Below are 27,571 nucleotides of genomic sequence, written 5' to 3' on the forward strand. Positions count from 1 at the left end.
TGGTGATATTGGTATTGGGGTTGGTGGTAAAAACTGTAGTGGTGGTATTGGTGATGGTGGCGGTGTTGGTGGTGGTGGTGATGGTGGTATTGGTGGTGGTGGTATTAGTCATGGTTGTATTGGTGGTGGTGGTTTCAGTGATGGTGGTGATAGTGGTATTGGTGGTGTGGTGGTATTGGTGGTGCTATTGGTATTGGTGGTGGTGGTATTGGTGGTGGTGGTGTTGGTGGTGGTGGTGGTATTGGTGGTGGTGGTGGTGGTATTGGTCGTGGTGGTATTAGTGGTATTGGTGGTGGTATTGGTGGTGGTATTGGTATTGGTGGTGGTGCTGGTATTGGTGGTGTTGGTGATGGAGGTATTGGTGGTGGTGGTATTGGCGGTGGTGGTATTGGTGAAATTGCTGTTGGTGGTGGTATTGGTGGTAATATTGGTGGTGGAGGTGGTATTGGTGGTGGATTGTGGTGGTGGTATTGGTGGTGGTGTTGGTGGTTGTAGTGGTGGTGGATGTGGTGGTATTGATGGTGGTGGTATTGGTGGTGGTATTGGTGCTAGTGGTATTGGTTGTGGTTTTGGTGGTGGTGGTATTGGCAATGACGGTGGTATTGGTTGTATTGGTGGTGTCATTGGTGGTGGTGGTGGCATTGGTGGTGGTGGTATTGACTGAAGTGGAGGTATTGGTGGGGGTATTAGTTGTGGTGGTGGTGGTATCGGTGGTGGTATTGGTGGTGGTGGTGGTGGTATTTTTAATAAAACAGGCTTTAAAAACAACCCATCAGGGGGCTTTACTACAGATAACATGTAACACAGATGTGCTGTTGTCAGCTTCAGACCATTAGCACAGGATTATGTGCTACCTGGATTCACATGACATAATTTGCTAATCATTTCTAAATCCATTTTACTCGGGGGGTTGAAACAGACACAAGATAAAGCTGGATTAAAGCTATTGAAAGTGGGCGCCTATGTTATGGGGGTAGACGTGCTGCTTGAAAAAAACCTAGCGGTTTCAGCTGAAGAAGCACCTGCAGTAAGTGAAACTCAATAAAGTAAATAGTACTTACAGACTAAATAACAAGTCCCATGTAACAACCGAAGTAAAATGGCAAGTCACCATGGGAGGGCACAGATGAAGACAAGGCAGTACTAAGGAGGGTTGAATAAGCCTACTAAAGAATCCGAAGGCAGCATTTACGAAAGACAATGACATAAACCAATGAAAAATATGGGAGGAGAGTGGGTGCGACTTGTCTCCCATACTCTTCTATAGCAGGGATGTTATATTAAGGTTCAGATTTTACACGCACAAAAGCATAAACGTTTTGCAGTTGTAGTTATGTTTATCTGAAACAACAATAACGTATGCCCTAAGGTAACTATACCTCGTGCTCTTGCAATGCACGGCTAATTACCCCACATATTTAATCAGTCCTGACTTCTTCTATGACATTATTGATAATATCACTGCAACATTTGCAATAAAATTATTGATGAGAAATCTGTGCATGGCGGGGGCACAGAATCCACATCATATCCTATGCTAAAGACACCCAGCTCATCTCTTCCTTGACAGACAGCACTAACAACACAAGAGCCAACTTCACCAACTGGATGTGGCCATGGTAGCCGAATGGATAAGAACCAACTGCCTGAAACTTTACTCTAACAAGTCAAAAGTACCATTCTTTGGAAACGAGACCTCACCAAAGGAATTCACCTAGTGACCAACCAATCTAGAGCCAATGCCAACACCAACCATCCATGCCAGAAACCTGGGAATCACCCAGGACAATAAGCTCAACATGATGGCACAAGTCACTGCAGTAAGCACTGCCTGCTGCAGGATCATACACATGCTCCAAAAGGTCTTCGAATGGCTACCAAAGTACAGCAGCCTAACCATCATGCAAGCCCTCAGCAGTAGCAGACTCGACTATCGCAGTGCACTTTGTGCCGAAATCTCCAGACAGCTCACTCAGAGACACTAGACCATTATTACTCCCATGCCTTGCACATATCTCATACCTCCTCAGAGAGCTCCACTGGCTCCCCATTCACAAATATAGTCAGTTAAAACTCCTCACACAGAAAGCTTTGCACAACACCAGATATGAATACCTGAATGGCCGAATAAATTCCACCAGCAAGCCGCATACCTATGTTCAGCCTTAGCCTAAATTGCACACAACCCCCGCATTTGCAAAAGCACAGCAGGAGGGTGCGCAACCAAAACTTGGAATGAACTCCCACAGCACATATTTGCCTCCTTTTTGCTTCTTGAGTTCTGCAAGAAACTAAAGACCTGGCTATCCGAATAACCTCGTCTTACTTCTTCTCGAGGGCCCAGATAACCTCATGGGTGATTAGTGTGCTCTTCAAATCAGAAAACCATAACAGTTCATAGTGTTCCCCTCTCCAAATTATGAACCCCCTTATTAAAGGATATTGTAATAGTAAACTAGAACATTGTATTAAGTATATTCAAGTTAGTAACTGCCTACAGATTCATTCATATTTTATAGTGCTTTGTTCATGAATTTGTAAGTAAACTTTTTTAATATGGATGGATTACACGTTTTCTCAATGTAGATAGGGCAGATGCAGTGTAGTCAGCACCCTGCGGGCCTCGATTCTAGCTCATGTTTTACCACGTGTCCAACACGGTTGTGATCCTGGACAAATCACTTTAGGCCTCATTTATGAAAAGTGACGCATTGCTGCGTGAAAACAGCGATGCGTCACTTTTCATTGCGCCCTCCTTACGAAACCAATGATGCATCATATTTACAGTATGACGCATCATGTCGCAAGGAGTTACAGATACGTCAGTATTTCTGAGGCGCAAAAGTAACGCATTGCTGTAGTGTGTCACAAAAGTGACGCAACTCCAGCAATGTGTCCTTTCACATGGAGCAAGCTCCATGTGAAAGGGCTTGCGTCAGTCTCACACCTGCTGTGAGGCAGGCATAAGATTTTGACGCATTTGAGTTGTAGGAGTGGCGCAGTGGAATCTCATAGATTTCACTGCATCACTTCCATGACCCTTTCTTGCGTCAATACGCCCCCCTTGCATGTATTATACCTGGCACAGGTATAATGTGGCGCAGGGGTTTACAAAGTGATGCATCTACCTATATGCGTCACTTTGTAATTATGGCGCAACAAGGCGCATTTTTTACGCCACTGGTGCGTCACAAAAATTGACGCACCGGTGGCGTAAAAGTGACGCACAGCCTCATAAATTAGGCCTTTTGTCTCCTTGTCCTCAAAATTAAAATATTGCTAATGTAAATATATCTAACGTAGCCATAGGCGATGCACAAGCATCTGAAGTGCTGCATTCAATTCACAGATATATATGTACAATTTATTTTAATCCAGACTATTATTTTAGCTTTACAATTTTCGATTAACGAGTTCCCAAGTTTGGAATCAAAGCAATACGTTGAAAGTCTTTTTTGACAAGCCCCGAAAAGCAATATGTCACTACTTGTAGCAGCTGTTACACGCCCCATATCAGACAACACTTATCTGCTCATCTTGCCGGTTTGTGATTGAAAGGGTTTTGTTGTTGTATAAAGGAGCATAGATGGCGTCATCACGCACGCACACCTAGACCTACTGGTCTAACACCATTCTTGATGAAGATAGGAACATGAAGACAGATCTTCACTTTAGATACAATATTCCCGGGGGACTGTGCAGGCGGCTTGGGATGATGGACGGAAGAGACACATTGTTCTGAACAGTCAAAGCTTCTGTAAAGCGTGACAAAGAGTCCTGACACTACCAGAATCTCATTTAATTGAATGAAAACCCCGTCTACAGTTAAAAGACAAATTAACTCGCAGAAAGAAAAAAAAGGCAGAATTTTGTCATAACATCGGGACACTTCACATCCTGTGCTAAGTCAGAAGTCACTGGAGTGAAGTCAAAAAGTGCTCATTTTAAAAACGGGTGTGCAAAATATTCCGGCAGCAGTGATTTCAAATAGAACAAGCTATGGCTGCGCGGGTTAACACAACTTAACATTGGGGGAAGATTTACTAGGATTTTACATTGTATTTGTGTCAGAAAAGCGATGTAAATAGGCACAAAATCTTCTATTCCGATTTACTTTCCAGTGCTAAACTTATTTAGCACTGGAAATAACGCAAAAGTAATGCAAATCAGCTCATAGTGCTGCTTTTCATTACTCAGCACCGAAGTGGGGGCGGGGGGTACCATGGGTGGTGCATGGGCATTGCCATGCAACCACCTAAGGTTTGCACACTAGGGCACCCCCTGTAGTGGGGATGCGTCTGTGCCACCCGCACCATACATGCATGTGTTGTGGGACCCTTGGGTCCCCCCTGTGACCGAATCGTAAAGCTACAGGTGAAGGGGGTTTTGCGCGGACCCCCAAAGTCCGCTTTTCGGACCTTTTACGAGTCAGAAACTCCGTCTTGATCCAGCTGTCCGAATCGTGCATCGTACTGGCTCGGTTGGACATTGCCTGTATTCCACGCCACGGTTCGCTTACGGCTGACACATACAGAGTGATCTGGATCAGAAACGTCTCGATCAGCGATTTCACATTTACCGCATCATACTTGCTTGCTCGTACAGTTGTATGAGTCGGCCGTAAAACACTCATACTTTTTCCGGCCGGAACATGTTCGGAGCCAATACGAGCGAGATCGGAATCTGCCCCTACGACTTAAGTGCAAGTTTACTTATTTTCGGTATTCACAAAGGTACGTTACAACCAGTAACTTTACTGCTAGTAATTTTACTACTAGTACATTTGCTAATAGTAAAGTTTCAAGCAGTAAATTACCTTTGTGAATGACAAAAAGTTGTAAACTTAGACTTAAGTCTAAGTTTACTCCTTTTTCGTGTTCACAAAAATAAATAATACTACAAACTTTACTACTATTAAACTTACTAGTAGTAACATTACTACTAGTGACGTTACTACCAGTAAGGTCACTTGTAATAAAGTTACAAGTAGTAGTTTGCCTTTGTGAGTGCCAAAACTTAGTCAACTTATGCTTAAGTCTAAGTTTACCATTGACAATCAGGCCCATTGAGTTTACCTTAAATCTGCCGACTCCAGGGGGTTCGAAAAATCCACTAGTCACCAAGGGGTTTTATAGTTTCAAAACAAATGTCATCATAGTTAGATAAAAATGCTTGTTAAAACATGCGATTTTCAACTAACAAAAACTTTTAAATTCTCCAGCTATAGTTCTTTCACACAACTATAACTTGTGCCCTAAAGTAACGATGACTCGCACCCCTGCCGTGCACAGTGTTCTAATCAATGATATAATTACAGATGTCATTAGGAATTTTATCCAGGCAGTTTGTGAACATGTCATGAGTGAGATAATATGCAAGGGTAGAAGCAGGGCATGGTGTGGGATTGAGTTATAGGTATGTTAGGGAACAAGCTACAGTTACTTGATCTAACTATTACTGGTGAATTTCAGTGATCTAGTTAGATTAAAACTGTATTTTTTAAATTATATTTTCACCTAATATTAAACTCCCTTTAACCTTTGTTTTTTCAGGAAATATCTAAGCATTTATCTTATTTAAAAAGTAAAATATTATTAAAATTTGTAACTATGATGTCACTTTAACGTTTGTTTCTTTCAATGACCTTCTATGCTTTTTTAACTTAAAGTAAGATGTTCATCACAATGCAAAGTACTTAGTTAGACCCAGGACCTGAACCCACACCTCCACAGGTGCCCAAAGCAAAGATCCACATGGCTGTGAAGATCAGAGGGAAATCTCTGTGGAATCGCTCCTGTAGCCCTAGAGGTGGTGCGCTGGGCGTCAAGGTGGATCCATGGGGCCACGGAACCACAAAAACATTCCTTTTAAAATTTGACCCGGGAGGTCTCTCTGGAACCCACCCCAAAAGGCCAAATGAGTCAGGATGCCCCTATCTTGCCACTTTATATTTTACTTTGTTTTAATTTTTTAGAGTGCAGTAGTGTGAACAGAGAAGAACAGAGTGGCAAGAGTGAAGCAGTGTAAAGTAGATTAGTATAGAGTACAGTGGTATAGAGTAGAGTGGCATACAGTGAACTGGGGTCGCATAACGTGGGGTAGAATGAAGTAGGGTAGAGTAGAGTGGCATAGAGTAGAGTGGTGTACTGTGAGGTGGGGTAGAGTGAACTGGGGTAGAGTAGAGGGTCATAGAGGAGAGTGGCATAGAGTACAATTGTGAGGAGTAGAGTGGGGTTGGTTGAGTGAATTGGAGTAGAGTACAGTGAGTGCAACAGCAGGGAAACTGTTGGATAGCGGAGGGGTAAAAATTACTATTCCCACTCCAGTGAGTGCAACAGTAGGGAAAGTGTTGGATAGCGGAGGGGTAAAAATTACTATGCCCACTCCAATGAACGCAACAGTAGGGAAATTGTTGGATAGCGGAGGGGTAAAAATTACTGTTCCAATACCAGTGAGTGCAACAGTAGGGAAAGTGTTGGATAGCGGAGTGGTAACAATTACTATTCCCACCCCAGTGAGTGCAAATCAGGGAAAGCGTTGGATAGCGGAGGGGTAAAAAATAATATTCCCACTCCAGTGACCGAAACAGTAGGGAAAGTGCTGGATAGCGGAGGGGTAATAATTACTATTCCCACTCCAGTGAGTGCAAATCAGGGAAAGTGTTGGATAGCGGAGGGGTAAAAATCACAATTCCCACTCCAATGAGTGCAACAGTGGGGAAAGTGTTGGATAGCGGAGGGATAAACATCACTATTCCCACTCCAGTGAGTGCAAATCAGGGAAAGTGTTGGATAGCGGAGGGGTAAAAATTACCATTCCCACTCCAGTGAGTGCAACAGTAATGAAAGTGTTTGATAGCGGAGGGGTACAAATTACTATTCCCTCTCCAGTGAGTGCAAATCAGGGGTAGTGTTGGATGGCAGATGGGTAAAAATTACTATTCCCACTCCAGTGAGTGCAACAGTAGAAAAAGTGCTGGATACCACACAAATTAAAAAAACACATCAACATTGTTAATAAATTTAATTTCCATTATTAACATAAATAATAATGAAATTGTATTGTATTATTAAAAAAGATAATAAACAATCATTAATTACACATTGTTTAACACTATAACATCCACAACACACACCTAAAATTAACTACACAATTACAATTAATAATTACTAATTAATTAATACAATTAATTAACAATAGAAAATAAATTACCTCCCACCCTTCTCACCATTTACACCTATAAACAGCACAACACACACCTAAAATTAATTAAACAAATACCATAATGAATTAATCAATAATTAATTTAAATTAATTAAAATCTAATTAGCATACATTTATTAATTAATTAATGTACACATTTAACCCAATAACATCACAATTATACAATCATGAATAAATATTAAGTATTCAATACATTTCATATAATTAAATTACTTCCCACCCTATTCCCCTATAAACCCAAAACCTGCTACGGAACTAACAATGCAAAATTCAATTTAAAATAATTTATTAACCACTATAAATAATAAAAAAAACCTATGTAATTGAATTACTTCCCACTCTAATCCCCTATAAACCCACAACCTGCTACGGATCTAAACACACAAAATTGTATTTAAAAAAGAACATTTTAACTACTAAAATTTAACACATATAATAAAAATACAAACAATTCTCATACAAAATACAAAAAAACGTAACATTATTAATAAATCAATATTTTTAACAACTATATTTTTGTTAACGATATTTAACACTTCAATATTTTTGTAATCGATATTACTTACCTGACAATCGATATTGCTGTCCAAGATATTTTTTTCCATCGATATTTATGACCCACGATATTTTTACCTCGATATTTATGTAAATCGATATTTATACATCGATATTCTTGCTCCGTTTTATAGATTAGACTGTTACAGAGTAGAGTAGAGTGGTGTGGAGTGCAGTGGCATACAGTACAATGGTGCAGAGTAAAGTGGCATAGAGTGAAGTGGGTAGAGTGGTGTACAGTAGAGAGGTGTGGAGTGCAGTGATGCAGAGTACAGTGCATTGGCAAAGAGTGCAGTGGAGTTCAGTTTCATAGATTAGAGTGGTGCAGAGTAGAGTACAGTGGTACAGTGGCACAGAGTGAGGTACAGCAGAGTGGTATAGAGTACAGCGATGTAGTGCTGAGTGGCAGGGAGTGAATTGGCATATAGTTGAGTCCATAGAGTGAAGTGGGATAGAGTGAAATGGGTAGAGTAGAGTGGCATAGAGTGAAATGGAGTAAAGTAGAGTGATGCACAATAGAGTACAGTGGCCTAGAGTGCAGTGGGATAGAGCAGAATGGTGCAGGGTAGTGTGGAGTTGAGTAGAGTGATGTAACACTTAGTAGTGGAGTAGAGTCGCCCTCACCGGCCTGGTCGCCCCACGATCCTCGCTCCTGCTCCTGCGCCCTCCTGCTGCCTGTGCCGCCCGATCTCCATCGTCGCCTGCTCCCGGCGCCCCAGCCGCCGCAGGGCCGCCAGAGAAGCCCGCACCTGGTTTCCCGCCGCCGCTGCCTGCAGACCCGCCCCCCCGCCAGCCGATTGGCTAGGACGCTCCCGCCTCCCAGCTGACCCGCCCTCACTGCTCCCTTCTTAAGGGGACCCTCTACTCCCGTTCAGGAGCAACCACTGCGCCCTCACCGGCCTGGTCGCCCCACGATCCTCGCTCCTGCGCCCTCCTGCTGCCTGTGCCGCCCGATCTCCATCGTCGCCTGCTCCCGGCGCCCCAGACGCCGCAGGGCCGCCAGAGAAGCCCGCACCCGGTTTCCCGCCGCCGCTGCCTGCAGACCCGCCCCCCCACCAGCCGATTGGCTAAGACGCTCCCGCCTCCCAGCTGACCCGCCCTCACTGCTCCCTTCTTAAGGGGACCCTCTACTCCCGTTCAGGAGCAACCACTGCGCCCTCACCGGCCTGGTCGCCCCACGATCCTCGCTCCTGCTCCTGCGCCCTCCTGCTGCCTGTGCCGCCCGAACTCCATCGTCGCCTGCTCCCGGCGCCCCAGCCGCCACAGGGCCGCCAGAGAAGCCCGCACCCGGTTTCCCGCCGCCGCTGCCTGCAGACCCGCCCCCCCGCCAGCCGATTGGCTAAGACGCTCCCGCCTCCCAGCTGACCCGCCCTCACTGCTCCCTTCTTATGACGCCCCCTCAGCGACCGCGCGCAGCGGACGCGCGCAGCGGGAGCACCGAATGAGCGCCGAAGGTGCGCCAAAGGTAAGCCCGTCCGCGCCTGGACCGCGCCCAGCGCCAGAATCCCTGGCCCCCGCAGACACCAGCCCACCCGCCGGACCTACGATGCCGCCACCCTCAATGCACTCAACACCGGCCGAGTCCCGGGATGCTACCGAGCCACCCCTAGACGCACCCACGGACCCTTCAGCTGCCACGCCTGCAAGTTCACCTGCATCCGGACCTGCCTCGCACCAGCACCCGTCAAGCCGAACACCAGCAGCGTCCACCTCAAGTGCATCCTGCTCAACACCCGCTCCGTCCACAGACACGCCATCGAACTCTGGAACCTCCTCGACACCACAGCTCCTGACGTTGCCTTCCTCACGGAAACCTTGATGAACGACTCCTCAGCGCCCGACATCGCCATCGCCATCCCAGAGGGATACAAGATCACCCGGAGAGATCGCGTCAACCAGACTGGAGGAGGCATCGCCATCATCCACAGGGACACCATCCACATCACGACCAACACCGACGACACCCTGACTACCGCCGAACACCTACACTTCCAGATCCGCACCGACCCGAAGACCACCCTCAGAGGCACCCTGATCTACCGACCCCCGGGACCACGCACACAATTCAGCGAGGACATCGCCGACTTCGTCAGCCCGCATGCCCTCCCCTCCGCTGACTACATCCTCCTGGGGGACATCAACTTCCACCTGGAGAACAACAACGACCGCAACACCACCACCCTGCTGGACAACCTCGCCAACCTCGGACTCAAGCAGCTGGTGTCCACCCCCACCCACCTCGCCGGACACACGCTCGACGCCATCTTCTCATCCAGCGAAGACATCGCCTTCAGCCACGCCACTGGACTCCACTGGACAGACCACAGCTGCGTCCACTTCACCTTCAGAAGAACGACGATCCACCACCACCAGCAACAGGTTGCTCGAAGAAGCTGGAACAAGATCACAGCCGACCAGCTCGCCGCCTCCCTGAGCCAGCATCCTCCCGCCAGCTCAGCGAACCCAAGCCAGGCCGCCGACAACCTCACAAAGTGGATCAGCAACTGCGCGGACGAACTCGCCCCACTGAGGACCCCGCCCAGCAGACCCGGCAGCAAGAAGGCCCCATGGTTCACCGACGAACTCAAGAGCTCCAAGAAGAACTGCCGAGCCCTCGAGAAAGCCTGGAGAAGGGAACCAACACCGGACAACATGACCACCCTCAAGCTTGCCACCCGGAAGCACCACCAACTAATCCGCGCCACCAAGAAAACTGCATTCAAGGACCGGCTGGACAACAACGCGCACAACTGCAAGGAACTCTTCAACATCGTGAAAGAGCTCTCCAACCCCAACGCCGGAAACAACGACATCACCCCATCGCAAGACCTCTGCAACTCCCTCGCCTCCTACTTCCACAACAAGATCGCGGACATACACAACAGCTTCAGCACTCAACCGACGCTCGCCATGAACGAACCACCGCCCCCCACCACCACCCTCCGCTCCTGGACCCCGATCAGCACCGAAGACACCGTCCGCATGATGAACTCCATCCACTCCGGATCTCCGACCGACCCCTGCCCTCACCACGTCTTCAACAAGGCCGACGATGTCATCGCACCCCACCTACGGGACATCATCAACACCTCCTTCAACACCGCCACATTCCCGGAGAGCTGGAAGCACGCCGAACTCAGCGCCCTACTAAAGAAACCTACAGCGGACCCCACCGAACTCAAGAATTACCGCCCCATCTCGCTCCTCCGGTTTCCAGCCAAAGTCATCGAGAAGACCGTCAACAAACAGCTGGCCGCCTTCCTCGAGACGAATGGATCCCTCGACCCCTCACAGTCTGGCTTCCGAGCCAACCACAGCACCGAGACCGCCCTCATCGCTGCCACCGATGACATCCGAGCCCTGATGGACAACGGAGAAACAGTGGCCCTCATCCTCCTAGACCTCTCCAAGGCATTCGACACTGTCTGCCACCGCACCCTAGTGCAGCGCCTCAGCAACGTCGGAATCCAGGAGAAGGCACTGGAATGGATCATCTCCTTCCTAGACGGAAGAACACAGAGAGTCGGTCTACCACCGTACAAGTCAGAGGCCACCGAATTCATCTGCGACGTCCCTCAAGGATCCTCGCTGAGCCCCACCCTCTTCAACGTCTACATGAGCCCCCTCGCGGCCATCGCACGCCAACACAACCTCAACATCATCTCCTACGCTGACGACACCCAGCTGATCCTCTCCCTGACCAACGACCCCGCCGCCGCCAGAGCCAACCTTCACGAAGGGATGAAAGACGTAGCCGAGTGGATGACGACCAGCCGCCTGAAACTGAACTCAGACAAGACGGAAGTCCTCATCCTGGGCTCCTTGCCCTCCGCCTGGGACGACTCCTGGTGGCCCCCCGCCCTGGGCACCGCACCCAAACCGACAGACCACGCACGCAACCTGGGCTTCATACTGGACTCCTCCCTCTCCATGACCAGACAAGTCAACGCCGTCTCCTCGTATTGCTTCAACATCCTGCGCATGCTACGGAATATCTTCCGGTGGATCCCCACCGAGACCAGGAAGATGGTCACCCAGGCCCTCGTCACCAGCCGACTGGACTACGGCAATGCCCTCTACGCCGGAACCACCGCCAAGCTCCAGAAGAGACTCCAGCGGATCCAGAACACCTCAGCCAGACTCATCCTCGACATCCCACGACACAGCCACATCTCCGGACATCTGAGAGACCTGCATTGGCTCCCCGTCAACAAAAGAATCACCTTCCGTCTCCTCACCCACGCACACAAAGCCCTACACGATCAAGGCCCGAGCTACCTCTACAACCGCATCAACTTCTACGCTCCCAAACACCATCTCCGATCCGCCAGACACGCCCTCGCCGCCGTCCCCCGCATCCGAAGAACGACAACATGAGGAAGGTCCTTCTCCTACCTGCCCGCCAAGACCTGGAACTCCCTCCCGACCGACCTGCGCCTGACCCAAGACCACCTCTCCTTCAGGAAGAAGCTCAAGACCTGGCTGTTCGAGCAGTAGCAGCACCCCCCCCCAAGCGCCTTGAGACCCTCCGGGTAAGTAGTGCGCTCTATAAATGTCTTTGATTGATTGATTGATTGAGAGTAGTGTACAGTAGAGTGGCATAGAGTAAAGAGGTGTAGAGTTCAGTTCCATAGAGTAGAGTCATGCAAAGTAGAATGCAGCGGCGTAGAGTGCAGTGGGGTGGAGTGGAGAGTAGCATAGAGTAAAGTTGCATAGAGTGAAGTGGTGTAGAGTAAAATAAGGTACAGCGAAGTGGAGCAGAGTGAAGTACAGTAGAATGGCAGAGAGAACTGTGGCGCATAGCCCAGTTTCATAGATTAGATTGGTGCAGAATAGAGCACAGCAGTGCAGAGTAGAATACCATAGAATGACGTGGGCTAGGGAAGAGTAGTGTACATTAGAGTGTTGTAGAGTAGAGTAGCATAGATTGCAGTGTTGTAGAGTGCAGGAAGGTAGAGTGTAGTGGAGTAGAGATGAGTAGAGTAGTATAGAATAGTGGCATGGAGTAGAGTGGCATAGAGTGAAGTGGCATTTAGTAGAGTAGCATTGAGTGAAGTAGGGTAGAGCAGAGTGGCATGGGGTAAAGTAGAGTGGTGACGAGTAGAGTACAGTGATGTAGAGTGCAGGGACATAGACTAGAGTGGTGTAAAGTAAAGTTAAATATGGTGGTGTGGTACAAAGTGGTGTAAAGTGGAGCGCATAGAGTAGAGTGACATAGAAGGTAGTGGTGTACAGTAGAGTCTAGAGTATGGTGCAGTGGCATCATGTGCCGCTGTATAGAGGAGAGTGGTGCAGAGTAGAGTACAGTGGCAGAGTGGGATGGTGTGGAGTGAATTGGGGTAGAGTGAAATGGGGAGGAGTGAAGTGGTGTAGAGTAGAGTGGCATAGAGTAGAATGTTGTACAGTAGAGTGAGGCAGATTAAGGTGCAGTTGCATAGCATGTAGTACCACAGAGTAGAGTGGTGTAGAGTGAAGTGGTCTAATGTGAAATGGGGTAGAGTGAAGTGGGGTAGAGTGAAGTGTGATGGAGTAGAATGGTGTACAGTTGAGTGGTGTAGAGTACAGTAGTATAGAGTGTAGTGGCACAGAGTAGAGTGGCGTAGAGTGAAGTGGTGTAGTGTGAAATGGGGTAGAGTGAAGTGGGGTTGAGTGAAGTGTGGTGGAGTAGAATTGTGTATAGTATAGTGGTGTAGAGTACAGTGGCATATAGTTCAATTTCATAGATTACAGTGGGGCAGAGTAGGTGTACAGTGGTGTAGAGTGCAGAGGCATAGAGTAGAGTTTTGCTGAGTGAAGTGTGGTAGAGTGAAGTAGGATTGAGTGAAATAGGGTACACTCTAGTGGCCTACTGAGAGTGACATACAGTAAAGTGGTGTAAAGTACAATGGTGCAGAGTAGAGTGCAGTGGCATAGACTGCAGTGGAGTAGAGTTCAGTGCTGTAGAGTGGCAAAGAATGGAGTGAAGTACATTGGCTTGGAGTGACGTACAGTAGAGTGGCAGAGAGTAGAGTGGCGTAGAGTAGAGTGGAAGCTGAGCAACATCATGGCGGCTTGGAGCTGATGCTCAGTTGCTGACCCTCTCTCCTGCCTCCAGAACAGCGGGATTCGAAGCACTAACCAACAAGGTGTTCAACAATCCCAAAAGCCGGTGGCACAGGAAACCCAGCTTGGCAAGTATGTGCTTTGCGACGGCCAGAGAATCAACTAAACGGACACCGAGCGAGTTGCGGCCTCTCAGGCAAGATGGCGACCGCATCCCTAATAACGATGTAAACGGGAGCACATCAGGCGGAAACTGCATATTACCTTCAAGCCCTGTGAATATTACACACTATCCGTTCCGCAAGCCTCATTGCATGCACCCCTTGGCAAAGTGGCGAGCAGGGGCCGACGGGAAGAGAAAGCCGGACAAGCGAGTTCACCTGACCATGACCAGCCGACCTGATGAGATGACCTGCAAATACCTGGTCTATGATCAGAGGCTGAGTATCACCAGCAGAGACAGGTACAACAGAGGAATGAGATATGATTAAGCCTCTGAGTAGCAGGACCTAGGAGACTAGCCATATCACCAGTACATCAGGAATGATGACGCCTGACCTTAAGATGGTGGCATAACCCCAGTGAATCCGATCGGCCCTCAACAAGTTATCTAATGGAGAGGGATCTATAAAAGCAGCAGTCACTAAGAGGGGGCAACTCACTGAGCCTTGGCTCGGGGACACCAGGTTTGGGATAGTGTCTATTGGAGCTCCACGCTGGATCACTGTGTTGTCTGACCTTACAACAGTTGCAACCAAGAGGTTTATGTCACTTGTGATCTCCCTGGTCACGTGCCGAGGAAACAGTTTGCCTCGCCTCACAGAACTCGAAGTTGAGTTGAGGTTAGTCCTTAAATGGTGTGATCCGCAATTTATTGTCATACCTCAAGAAGGCCACCGCCCTTGTGTTTTAACCTTGCCACACTGTTCTCTATGTGTTATGGGTGTTGGAGGCGGAATAAACTTAGAGCGCCCAATCAAATATCCTTCCTCCACGAGATCCCCTCACCGGTAATGATAGTGCAGCATCATTGGACCGTGATGAGATGATGTTAAGGACAGCACTCACGCCAGTAAACTCTAAACACCCTTCACTATGTGGACACTTGGGGTTACTTCGGTAGAAGCACTGCGCAATACTGGGTGACGGCCACATGGCGCCAGGGGAGGTCTGAGTCCACAATGCCTCTCTATAAAATGGCAAAACTGGCCACTCTGTGTTAACCCTGCTGCCACAGAGTGGCTGATGCAAATGATTTGTGGCTGCACTTGCTGCAGTGCACTGCTACTCCTCTCGCAATTGCACAAAAACTCTTCAGGTACGACAGTGGGGAGGGGAGATCGCTGGAAAAGCCAGCCCTGGTCGTCCCAGAGGGATAACCAGGAGTTTGATTGGTCTGCAGTTCACTTCTCTCCATCCTCCCGGGTTTAAACTGCAAACCTTCTAAGGAACCGTGATTATTAACCTGACCGCGGAGACCGAGCGATATGACTGATGCCCGGTGGAACTGCCTAGACAGCTATGGAGGAGATCGGCTTTAGTTCATCCCCTCAGCCGTCACCTACCCAGCCGGACATTGGACATTGGACATTGTTTTCCTCGTCTCAGCGCTGTCTCCTCCCCCCCACCGTGTAACATTGTTTTTTATATGTCATTGTATTTTGTAACCCTGTAACTAATGTTATTTGTAACTTGTTACTCAATTGTCCTCATTTAAAGCGCTCTGATACCTCCGGGTCTAACCAGTGCTATATAAAACTCAAGTAAATAAATAAAATACATAAATAAAACAGAGTGAATTGGTCAGAGTGAAGTGAGGTAGAATGAAGTGAGTTAGAGCAGTATGTCATTGAGTGGAGTGGTGTACAATACAGTGGCAAACAGTGCAGAGGGTGACAGTGAAGTGGGGTAGTTTGAAGGGGGATAGAGTACAGTCTCGTAGAGTAGAGTGGTGCAGAGTCAACTACAATGGTTTATAGTTCAGTGATGAAGAGAAGAGGGTTACAGAGTAGACTCGAGTGCAGTAGAGTGACATTGAATGGAGTGAATGAGAGTGGCATACAATGGAGTCACATAGAGTACAGTGGCATGGAGTGCAGTAGTGTAGAGTAGAATCGTGCAAGTTTGAGTAGGGTGGGATAGAGTGAAGTGGGGCAGAGTGACATGGGGTAGGGTGAAGAGGGCAGAGTAGATTGACTTACCATAGAGTGACGTAGATTGAAGTGAGGTAGAGTACAGTTTGGTGCAGTAAAGTGGGTAACAACACAGTGGCATAGAGTTCAGTTGGGTGGAGTGGAGTGGTGCAGAGTAGAGTACAGTGGCATACAGTGCAGTGATGTAAAGTAGAGTGGTGCAGATTAGAGTGGGTTTGTGTATAGTGAATTGGGATACAGTTAAGGGTGGTATGGTAGAGTATCAGGGAGTAGAGTGGCATAGAATGCAGTGTTGCAGACTAGAGTGCACTGGAGTAGAGTAGTGTAGAATACAGTGGTAGAATACAGTAGTGTAGAGGAGAATGGCTAAGAGTGAAGTGGCATATAGTCGAGTGTCGTTTAGTGAAGTGGGGTAGAGTGACGTGAGGCAGAGTGAAGGGGTAGAGTAGAGTGGTGTATAGTACATCAGAGTACAGTACAATGACGTAGAGTGAAATGGAGTAGAGTATAGTGGTACAGAGTAGAGTACAGTGCCCTGGGGTAGAGGGGTGCCGAGTACAGTAGAGTTAAGTAGAGTAGTGTAAAGTGAAGGGGAGTAGAGTGGCTTTGAGTGGAGTACAGTAAAGGGGCTTGGAGTGCAGTGGCATAGAGTGCAGTTGCGTAGAGTACGGTGGTACAGAGTGGAGCAGAGTGGCACACAGTGCAGTGGTATAGAGTAGGGTGGTGCAGTGGTACAGAGTAGGTTGGTGCAGAGTACAGAATGATGGAGTAGAGTGAAGTGGGGTAGAGTAAAGTGGGATAGAGTACAGTGATATTGAGTAGAGTGGCATAGAGTGCAGTGGTATACAGTGAAGTGGATGTGGGGTAGAGTGAAGTGTGATAGAGAACAGTGACATACAGTAGAGTGGCATTGAGTAGTGTGACATAGAGAGAAGTGGCATAGAGTGGTGTGGAGTGGCACATTTTGCAGTAGAGTGGCATACAGTAGAGTGGTGTACAGTAGGATAGCATACATTAGAGTGGCATTGTGTGGAGTGGAGTTGCATGGCATACAGTAGAGTGGCATAGAGTTCAGTGGCCGAAAGCAAAATGGTGCAAAGTAGAGTAGAGTGGTGAAGAGTGCAGTGACCTTGAGTAGAGTGCAATGGTGTAGAGTTCAGAGGCGTGCAGTACAGTGGGGCAGAGTGGAGTGGTGCAGAACACAGTAGCGTAGAGTGCTGTGGCTTAGACTGCACTGGCACAAAGTGGAGTAGAGTGCCATAGAGTGCAGTGGTGCAGAGGTAAGTGCAGTGACATAGACTGTAGTGGTGTGGAATGGAGTGGTGAAGCGTAGAGCAGCATGGTGTAGAGCAGATTGGTGGAGAGTACAGTAGAGTGCAGTGGCATAGTGTGCAGTGGTATAGAGTACAGTGGCATTTAGTGCAGTGGCAGAAGGTTCAGTGACAAACACTGCAGTGACAATAAAGAGCAGTGGTGTACAGTGCAGTGGTGTACAGTGAGGTGGCATAGAGTTCAGTGACGTGCAGTGCAGTGGTGTTCAGTAGAGGGTCTAGTGTGTTATCTAACATACCCTTCTACTTGCATCCCTCAATTCTTTTTTTATCATTTCTAAATAGTGTGATGCTTCCACATTTTGTTTATTTATATAAAAGCAAAATAAATAATTGTACTTACCTTGACAGACTATGCTTAACCTCCTCATATCAAACTATAGCTTTAAAACATACAATTAACCTATATTTCACATAGAAACCCACAACACAGCCGAAATGTGGTCTAAACAATAAGGCTACCGTTTATTTTGTAAGTGCTTTCATTACCATATAATATTGTATTTTTGTCATATTTGTCATCGCAATGTACCATGGTATACCACAAAAGTACCACAGTGTGAAGGGCCCAATGCATCACTTAGTTTGTGTCCCTTATTACTAAAAAGATAAGTAACAGATTTTCATAAAGTTCCAAAACGAGATACTTTCCAAAACATAATCTATATACCTTGCAAATTTCATGAAAATCTGTTTAGCTATTTTGCTGCTACATCTCTTTAAACAGTCTATGGTAAATGCTATGGTCGAAAAACTTGTTTTGAAATCCCTCCTTTTTTCTTTGCACCCCTTTAACTAATCACCATCATCAGCCAATGCAGAAAAAACAATAGATTTGCAAATTTTCATGGAGAGTTGTCAATAAGTGCAAAGTTATTAGCAAGCAAAAAGAGGCACTCCAATTTATGGGAATTCGAACTATAAATACAGAGTGGTTATTTCCGCTCTGTAATATGTCCACATAATTATGCATCTATCTATCTATCGATCTATCTATCTATCTATCTATCTATCTATCTATCTATCTATCTATCTATCTATCTATCTATCTATCTATCTATCTATCTATCTATCTATCTATCTATCTATCTATCTATCTATCTATCTGTCTATCTATCTGTCTGTCTGTCTGTCTATCTATCTATCTATCTATCTATCTATCTATCTATCTATCTATCTATCTATCTATCTATCTAGCTATCTATCTATCTATCTATCTATCTATCTATCTATCTATCTATCTATCTATCTATCTAGATATATATAGATTATATATATATAGATTTATGTGTGTGTTTACATACATTTATATCTGTATACAGCATTACATAAGTAGTGCCATTTATTTACTTTATATTATATTCATTTTATATATTATACTATTTAACATTTACTACTTTAAGCTGTTTATTAGAAAATCCATACTTTTGTAAGGTTTTGGATGAATATATGTTTTTCCCAATATTTTTGTTATTTGAATTTGGTACATGATATTGTGGTAGACGATATTTTTGTCAATGATATTGTGTATTGCATGTTGTCATTGATCCCTCTCTGCAGTCTGTTCATGTCCCCCAGGGACATGGTGCTTCCTGTATTAGCACAATATTCAGCAGTATGGAGCCTAGAAAAGTCTTGCATTGCACATATCCACACCAGCAGGTGGTGTTTACTTGGTCCTTCATGGAAAGTGATTGATCAAACTTCACTCCGAGATTTTTCTCAGTATGCCTAGGTGAAGTGGCAGGGCCAAGGTCAGACAACAACTAGTCAGCCGACCAAATTTCAGATGCTTTCCCAAAGATCATAATCTCAGTCTTGTCACTGTTTATTAGAGATAGTTACTAGTCATTCAAACAGCAACTTCCCCTATACAATTAGCAAATTTGCTTGTCACTTTGCCTTGATATTGGTTGTAGGAAACAAGAAGTTGGGTGTTGTCAGCATAGCACACTATCTCCATATCGCAGGCTTGCAAGACCCGGGCAAGTGGTGCCACATAGATATTAAAGATGGTGAGCTCAGACACATGCCCTGTTGCACTCCCTTGTTAAAGTACAAAAGATGTGGCACGAAAGGGTCCAGGCAGACTTGTGTTCAGTTGGTAAGGACGTTGCAGAGCCAGTGTAGGGCTCTGCCATGCAGCACAGCCTTGTGAAGCCTGTGAATTAAGATGGAATGGGAGTCTGTGTCAAATGCTACAGACAAATCCAGCAACAACAACATAAGTGGGGAACCTGTGTCAAGAGAGAGCCAGATATTAACCACCACGGCCAGCAGAGCACTCTCTGTGCCATGGAGCTCTCTGAAACTGATTGTGAGCAGTCCAGGATGTGATTCTCCTCGAGAAAGGCAGTGAGTTGTTTTGAGGTAAACCTTTCCATAGATTTGGCAATGAGAGGTAACAATGATATTGGTCAATAGTTGGCGGCAACTCTTGGATTTGCTGTGGATTTCTCAAGCAAAGCAGGCACCAGTGCGTGCTTCTATTCGTTGCGCACTGGAGCAATCCAGAAGGTTCAGGAATAAACCAGAAGGCTCTGAAACAAGCAAGTAAATAGACATTGTCAGCAAATGGCAATCCATCTGGAACAAGCCAGAATGTTAAGGAATAAGCCAGAAGGTTCTCTGCAGGGTATAAATACCACTCCCATAGACCACACTCCTTTCTCGGTAATCAGAGTTCCAGTGAAGACAACACCCTTGTATTTCCCACTGACCCAACTTATCTGCACATCCTGGAAATGTTCTTCCTCTGTCAACCTTGCACCACCTGGAGAGAGTTCTCAATGATCTACAAGAGATAAAAGACACAAGAGAAAGCTAATTTTCTAAAGTTTAGCTCCTTCATGAGTACATCTAAGTCAGGGATTTGAGATGAAGGAATAATTATTGAGCATGAGTAAAAGAAAATGCAAGATTCTTGATTATTTACAAGGTACCTAATTATTATTTGGTGAATAGCACAATCTGTGCTAACCAGATAGAGAGATTAAGGAAACCATGCAGTGTGTGACAAATCCAGAGGCAAGTTGAATTCTGAAGAAGAAATAATTAGAAGAGAAATAATTAATGTTTTGATGGATTTTCATGCAAATTAACAGGTATAGTGCGTCTATATTGTAAGAGACAATGCAAATGATCAAAACTGTAAATCAAACGATAAAGGGATTTTTGAAAAAAATAACTAAATATTTGTTTTTGTTGTTCAAGGATTGCACACTGAGGGGCAGATGACAAACACGTCTGTTGGATGAGACATGGAAGCTGTCATACAGTCAGTCGTTGGCCATTTTGTTAGTTTGTCCCATTCCCCTTCGTTTTCTTCCTGTTTGAGTGCTGTGTATAACTCCCTTGCTGGAACACCAGGGGGTGTGGAAAGACATGCATCTTGTATCGCTCCTGCCGGTCTAGTTATCGCAAGTTAGTCACTCTCAATTCAGTAATTGTGGTATCTAGTATATGCAGGTATACATTTAAGTTCACTCATTGTTGCATGCAATGAATGTTCCACTGTTTGCATAGGGCATTTACGTCCTTCAGTTATTTTATTAATGTCTCCAAACTGATAGCTTGATATTTGCCATAGTACGTTTTGGAAGTTTCCCCTTCACAGAACGTTAATTATTGGTATAATTTGCCCTTTACTATTTAGGTGAATGACAGTGTTCATCGATGGTATTGCTATATGTATGTCTCAAAATAAGACTGTCTCTAAATCAGGCTCAGTACCTAGCTCTTCGACTGTAGGCCAATTCTTCAAGTGTAGGTGATTGCTTCTGAAGACTGCAGTGCTTGCAACACATAATACAGTGGATAAATCCTGCGCTACCTGCAGAAGAAAGCACTCGGCATCCCTATCCAAGATGGCCACCATCAATTTGTTGTATTCACTGGTTCATATGCATGCTTTGGATCCAGTACCTTGAGGGTATGCATACAAAGGGGAATGTGCCCAGAGAGAACAGTAGCCCCTGCTAGTTAATGTGTGACAGTCAAGCAGGTCAGAGAAATGTTGCTGCTCTGCCGCTTTGACCGGCAGTGTCCCAACAATAGACCAGGGTGTGATCCGTTTGCAGGAGTATTGCTGAGAGACAGCTTACGGTGTTCACTCATCACCACTGCACAAGCACCTTCTGGTACTTCTCTGCTGAATCAGCCACAGGGCTGGCTAAGAGGCAGTGCTTTTGGGCAATACCACACCTCATGTGGCCATCACCGTCTGCCGCTTTAATTCCCCTTGCGGCGTACAACAATTACAGCTGCTGGGAATGTATCAGGCTTTTTATTTTTCTCCTCAGACAGGGGGAAGACATATCAGGATCGATCAAAGTACCCATTCCTGTCTAATAAAATTTGTAAGGGAGTTAGCCTCCACATGGCAAATCATGGGTCAGTCATCTTTCTTGAGGCCAAGCTGCATCCGCCACCAGTTAGATGTCATAGCAATGGAACACATAAATTGGCAGAAATGTAAAACATAATACAACATGTGACCAATTTGGGAAGGATTCTGAACTGCCTGACCTCCAGGTGCTTAAACCTTTTACATATGAGAGGTGAGGTATAATCAGATCAATGGAAGATAAAGACCTTAACCTAGTCAATACTGATAATTGCAGCCAGGAGCAAACCGCTCAGTCTTAAAGTCAGTGTTTAGGCAAGCCATTGCAGATTTATAGATAAAAAATAGGCCAGTCATTGATCTGAGCTACAGAAAACTTCACCTGTGTGTAGGCAGAGAGGTTGATTCATATATATATATATATATTTAGATTGGGCTTAGGTTCAGGTCCTTACTCATGATTGCATGGCTTCGCTTTCTATTTATGCTATGTGCTCTTGATTAGGCCTGCGCAAGGCACTACGCTACGCTCGCGTAGTTTGCGAAGTTTGTGCAACTTCGCACTACGCGAACTGCACGTAGCCCAGTGCAAACACCCGTAGCGTAGTGCAGCGGTTATTTTTTGCTTGCTCGTGGTCCTCAATGTCAAGTTGGCGACCGCAAGCAAGCAAAATGACATCCTGGCAAGACTTTTTCCTCCTTCGCGATCAGCAACATCAAGTTCCCGATCCCGAACGTGGAAAATAAACCTCCCTGTGAGATTCTTAACGCGGGGAGGTCTGGTTTCTCATTGCGAGTGGTCGCGTATGCTCACGACCGCTCGCGATGAGAAACTACCAGTCCGCGTTGAGAAAGCTGCAGCCCGAGTAAAAATCTCCTCGAGGGGCAGAAAACTACAGCTCGCATTGTGCAAAATGCCATTTTCAATGATTGCACAATGCCGGATGCTTGTCCGCACTGTGCAATCATTGACAACGGCATCTTGCACAGTGTAAACATGCTACTACGCAGTTTGCGTAGTGCTACGCGTAGCTCGCGTAGTGCGAAGTGCACTTCACGTAGCTTCGCGAAGCACTACTTCGCAAACTACGCCCAGCCCTACTCTTGATTCAATGGCTTTTCCATGCTTTGTGTGCTTGTCATTCCCAGGAGCATTTTGGTCTCACAGTGTTCTGATTGGATGAGTTGTTTCCTATAGTGTTTCCTAGAGTCGACTCTTTTTTTAATGTATCTTTAAGCATTCCTAGGAAGCGAATGTCAATATTTGGTGCTTGATTTAGAGTTTGGTGGACAGTGTTTGTACCTTTACCATTGCAAAGTACTTTATTGCCACCATGACAAGGGTAGTAATTATACCTCAACAGCCCAGCAGACGTCTCTTGCATTTATAGGAACCCGCTGTAGCAGTGGTTGCTGCAGATGCATTGAGTGTGTGCCATACGGCTCCGTCAACATCACAGTGCTGCACTGCTCACTTTCATTTTCTTTTTTCTTTTCAAAACTAAAATCGAAAGCAAGGGTTGGGGTCAGACTTCCTACCCTGATTCTTGTCTATATCTATCTGCACTCTTTGGGAATGAATGTGCCAATGTTATTGTAGTGTCGCGCACTAGTTGTTGCACGTCACGCCGCGACGTGACGTGCGGTCGGCCATATTGGCGGCTGCGCGCGCATCCAGGTCGAGAGGCGCGAAAGCCGGTGCCAACGCAGGATCGGCTCGGCGCTCTTTAGGGATATAAGTACAAATAAATAGCGTACAACATCACCCTGTGGCAGCGTCTTCATTGGGTAACACAGCATCATTACAATGGCGACGAGGACGGGATGCTGAACCCCTGCACCCTGGAAAAAACCCAAAAAAAAACGAACGCGACAGGCAACACACCGAGGGAGACAGCAATACACCGGTGTACCAAAGCCCAAAGCAGGACGCAGGACAGCGAGGTTAAGCGTCCGAGTGAAGCACGCAGTCCACGAGGGGCATACGAGCCACCACACAAGGTACCACACCCTGAGGAGCGCGGCACCACGTAGGGGAGAAAGGAGGAAAGGACCAGGCGGAGCCAGGAGGGAGCGCGCCGAATCCACGAGGCTAACCAAAAGAAGGGAGAGCGCGCTGGCTACCATAAAAGAGGGCGAGGGGGCAGACACAGATAGTCCCCAGACACAAGCCGGAAAACAGGAGACAGACATCACTCCAGGCAGTTCCAGGAATCAAGGGAACACACCACCCACGGTCAAAAGCGAAAAGATGAGCGCGCAAGCGGGATACGCAACTGCGCCAGTTCAATTCCTTCCTATTGGACACCTTTGTGAGAGAGGGCATCCCCAAGTCCATCCTGAGTGATAATGGCCCCCAATTTACATCCGAAAAATGGAACAATTTCATGCAGAGGAACGGCATACTTACCAAACGCACGTCGATCTACCATCCGGCCGATAATGGGCTGGTGGAACGATTTAATAGAGTAGTGACGGGAGCAGTGCAGGCAGCGATCTCCAACAACAAGGACTGGGAAAAAGAAATATGGCACATGGTGTGGGCGTACAGGATTACCCCCACCGGGACAGGGTATAGCCCCTTCCAGATACTGAGAGGTCGCGAACCATTCACTCGTGATAACCGGGTATGGAAGGAAAAAACCATAACAAGTGAGTGGTCCCCAGCAGTGGTACAAGCTAACTTGGAAAGGGCACAGACCATATATGCCAACCACTACAACAAACGCAGAAATGTAAAGAATACAGAACTGGTAGAAGGCGAGTGGGTGCGAGTGAAGTTGGCAACGCTGCAAAGGAAGGGGGACAGCAAGTACAGTAAACCCATGCAGGTCAAGGAGGTGTACGACAGAGCGGCCCTGCTGAGTGATGGAAACGTGTGGTCACAAGATCGCATGGCCAGATGCAACAATGTATTATGCTGGCAGCGTTGTGGAGCAGAATCGGAAGACATGGAGGAACCCAGAGAAGAGCAGGAGCGACAGGACGCAGAGTTGCATGAGAGGAGAAGCGAGCAGCACGAGGAGAGAAACCCTGAAGGCGGCCAAGAAGCTGCGACGGAAATGGAAGCCAGGAGAACTGAGGGAAGCGCGGCGGCGCTGAGAGAGGAGAAGATTGGCACAGAAATCCAGGAGAGGGGGACGCCGTCCACCCCGGCAAGTGTAACACGGAGTGGTAGAACCGTGGTGAGACCAGCAAGGTTTCGAGACTTTGATATGGACAACGAACTGTAAGTTGAATGTTCATTGTTTGGAAAAAGGGGTGATATGTAGTGTCGCGCACTAGTTGTTGCACGTCACGCCGCGACGTGACGTGCGGCCGGCCATATTGGCGGCTGCGCGCGCATCCAGGTCGAGAGGCGCGAAAGCCGGTGCCAACGCAGGATCGGCTCGGCGCTCTTTAGGGATATAAGTACAAATAAATAGCGTACAACATCACCCTGTGGCAGCGTCTTCATTGGGTAACACAGCATCATTACAATGGCGACGAGGACGGGATGCTGAACCCCTGCACCCTGGAAAAAAACCAAAAAAAAACGAATGCGACAGGCAACACACCGAGGGAGACAGCAATACACCGGTGTACCAAAGCCCAAAGCAGGACGCAGGACAGCGAGGTTAAGCGTCCGAGTGAAGCACGCAGTCCACGAGGGGCATACGAGCCACCACACAAGGTACCACACCCTGAGGAGCGCGGCAGAGCCCAAATCCCCTGCGGGGAAGACTACCACGTAGGGGAGAAAGGAGGAAAGGACCAGGCGGAGCCAGGAGGGAGCGCGCCGAATCCACGAGGCTAACCAAAAGAAGGGAGAGCGCGCTGGCTACCATAAAAGAGGGCGAGGGGGCAGACACAGATAGTCCCCAGACACAAGCCGGAAAACAGGAGACAGACATCACTCCAGGCAGTTCCAGGAATCAAGGGAACACACCACCCACGGTCAAAAGCGAAAAGATGAGCGCGCAAGCGGGATACGCAACTGCGCCAGTTCAATTCCTACCCAAACCGGGGGAGCCGCTCATGAAGTGGGAAGATTGGAGGGAGTATATACACAACTTCATAGAAGTCTTCATAGAAGTCTTGGAAGACGAAAATGAAGAGAAATTCAACCCCAAGAGGAAAAAACGCATACTGCTACTCAATCTAGGCCCGGAGGGACTCAGAATTTACAAGAGCCTGGTGCCCAAACCAAGAGGAAGCACGGATGATGACGTGTATGCCCATGCCATTGATGACTTGAATGAACACTATCGACCGGCAGTGTGTGTATCAGTGGACAGGTTTAATTTCCAACAAAGGAAGCAACGTCCCCGGGAGTCGATAGAGGAATATGTGGCGGCCCTGAAGAAACTGGCAGCCACATGTAAGTATGACACATGGGAGGACGAGTTCATAAAGGATCAAGTAGTGATGCACACCACGAGCACGAACGTACAGGACAAGCTGTGGGCCACCGGGGAAACATCACTGAAGGAGGTGCTGGTCATCGTAAAAAGAGCAGAATTAGCACGCAGGTGTGCGGACGCGGCAAAGAAGGAAATGACACCCAGTCCCATGGTGAACAAAGTGGACGATGAGGAACCTCACAGAGACTATAAATACAAAGGTTCCTCCTCAAAAGGACCGAGTAAATGGCAAGGCAACCCCGGACCACCAGGGAAACAATCGGGGTACAACAGAGAGCGTGCTACAGATGCGGAAGCTGATCCCACGAAGCGCATGACAGGAAGTGCCCAGCGTTCAGGGCCAAATGTATGCATTGTGGTATAATAGGCCATTATGAGAAGGTGTGCCGGAGAAAAGCAGCCAAGAGCATGGTGAAAAATATCGACCAGGATCATGAAGACCAAGAGGGGAGCACAGTAGAAGAAGTTGCCACTGTACTGTGCATCTATGATGGGAAAAGAACAACCAAGCCAGTATTAGAAATGACGATCGGCGGAGTTCCAATAAGTGTCGTAGCGAACACCGGCTCGCCATACCCCATTGTCCAGAGAGCGGTGTGGGAGGAAACGTTCAAGCCACACTTAGGCCCAGATCTGGAGGAACTGGACATCCGACCAGTCACATACAATGGGGACCGTATACCGATGGCTGGATTCCGACCTTTGAAGATCGAGTTCAGAGGCCGATCCGCATTCTGTAAGCTGTACATATCAGAGAAGGGACCATCAGTGTTGGGATGGTTGGATCAAGGTGACCTGGGTATCAAACTAGATCCAGGTGGGAAGGAACAGATACTGCTCACGGAACCAGAGGCATGGCCAGACCTGGTCAGGTAGAAAGAAGAATACCCCAAAGTATTCGGAGGCACAGTGGGGAAGCTGGAGAAATTCCTACACAAAATAGTACTGAAGGATGGAGCTGTGCCAGTTGCCCACAAAGTACGAAATGTGCCCCTAGCGGTGAAAGATGCTGTTCAAGAAGAACTACAAGACTTAGAAAAAAAAGGAATTATCGAACCCATCACGTGCGCAGAGTGGCTCGCGCCATTAGTGGTGGTCATGAAGCCCAGCGGTAAGGTCAGGTTATGTGTTAACCTGAGGGAGTTGAACAAGAATATTGTGGTGGAGAAGTTCCCTCTACCGAGGATTGAAGAAATGTTGGCAAAAACCAGAGGAGTGAAATGGTACTCCACCATCGACTTGACCTCGGCTTACCATCAAGTCGTCCTACACCCCGACAGCAGAAAGCTAACATCGTTCATCACCCCGTTCGGGTGTTATCAGTTCTGCCGCATGCCGTTCGGACTGGCCTCAGCGGCTGCGGTGTTTCAGAAACTGATGCTCCAGGAATATGGAAGGCATCCAATACTTCCAGGACGACATCATGGTGATGGGGCGAGATAAAATGGACCACAACGCAAAGCTCGGTAAGGTGCGGAAGACCGTAAATGCCAAAGGCCTCACAGCAGAATGGGCCAA

Source organism: Lissotriton helveticus, chromosome 2_2, assembly GCF_964261635.1.
Source record: "Lissotriton helveticus chromosome 2_2, aLisHel1.1, whole genome shotgun sequence".
In the NCBI taxonomy this organism is placed as follows: domain Eukaryota; kingdom Metazoa; phylum Chordata; class Amphibia; order Caudata; family Salamandridae; genus Lissotriton; species Lissotriton helveticus.